Below are 1,085 nucleotides of genomic sequence, written 5' to 3' on the forward strand. Positions count from 1 at the left end.
TCACAAGCCTTATTACTAGAACAACCAGGCTGGTACTTGAAAATCAATGGTCTATCCCACAGCTCAGAACCCAGCTGGAGGATATATTGCATCCAGGTTGACATAGCTGTGAGAAAAATTCAGACTCTTCCAAAAGTGTTTCTGTCCATCAAGTGATGGAGATTTTCTGTCTTAGAGACACTAAAAGATATACAACGCTTCAGACCCATAAAACTGTTAATAGAATATAGACACTGATACAAGACAGAATACAAGAAAGATACAAGGGCTCAGTCTCAGACTTCTGTGACCTCTGAACACTATTACACGACTTCATCATACTCTACTCTCTCAAGTAGAGCCAGATCCCCAGAACACACAAGGCCAGAGACCAGTGTGCAGAGTCCAGTACTGTGTCAGCCCAAGCTTGATTCAATGAGGAACCAGTGAGAGAACTCTGTGAAGGCCTTGATATTTATGCAGGGTTTGGGGACAAACAGAGAAGATGCTAGACAAAGTACAACTGGGCTTCCAGCTTCTGAACAGAAAACATAACATAGACTGTACATATGGGCCAAAACCATATGCATGATGGAAGTTTTATCAGTTTCCTTATGAAGGGAATAAAATCATAGAAGATACTTGATGTTTATATCACTGATTGTCTACAGTACTACTTAAGAGACACATATTTTTTTCAATAGATACCTCATTGTTTACCTAAAGTCTCCTGGTCTTATCCTTTCATGATTTTCTCCTGCTCTTTGTAGTTTCCAAGTCATCAAATTATCATATGCTTTTCATGTCCACCCAGTCATACTGATCACAATATCTTCCTCCTCAGCTCATTCAGACAATCTTCTCTGCTGGTTCCCAGACCAGCAACACATGAGGGCTGCTCACCCAGCCAGAGGAGAGGTTCTAGTTCAGCGATGTATCACTGTGGGAGGATTATGTGGAGCTTGAAAGCAGTAATACACCCCATCATCCTCAGTTTCCACACTGCTACATTTCAATGTGCAATCTGTGCCTGACCCACTGCCACTGAATCTTTCTGAGATCCCAGATTCTCAGTTGGAAACCTCATAGATCAGGAGTTGTGGAGA

The sequence above is a fragment of the Dipodomys ordii genome, unplaced genomic scaffold (genome assembly GCF_000151885.1).
Source record: "Dipodomys ordii isolate 6190 unplaced genomic scaffold, Dord_2.0 Scaffold255, whole genome shotgun sequence".
Classification (NCBI taxonomy): Eukaryota; Metazoa; Chordata; class Mammalia; order Rodentia; family Heteromyidae; genus Dipodomys; species Dipodomys ordii.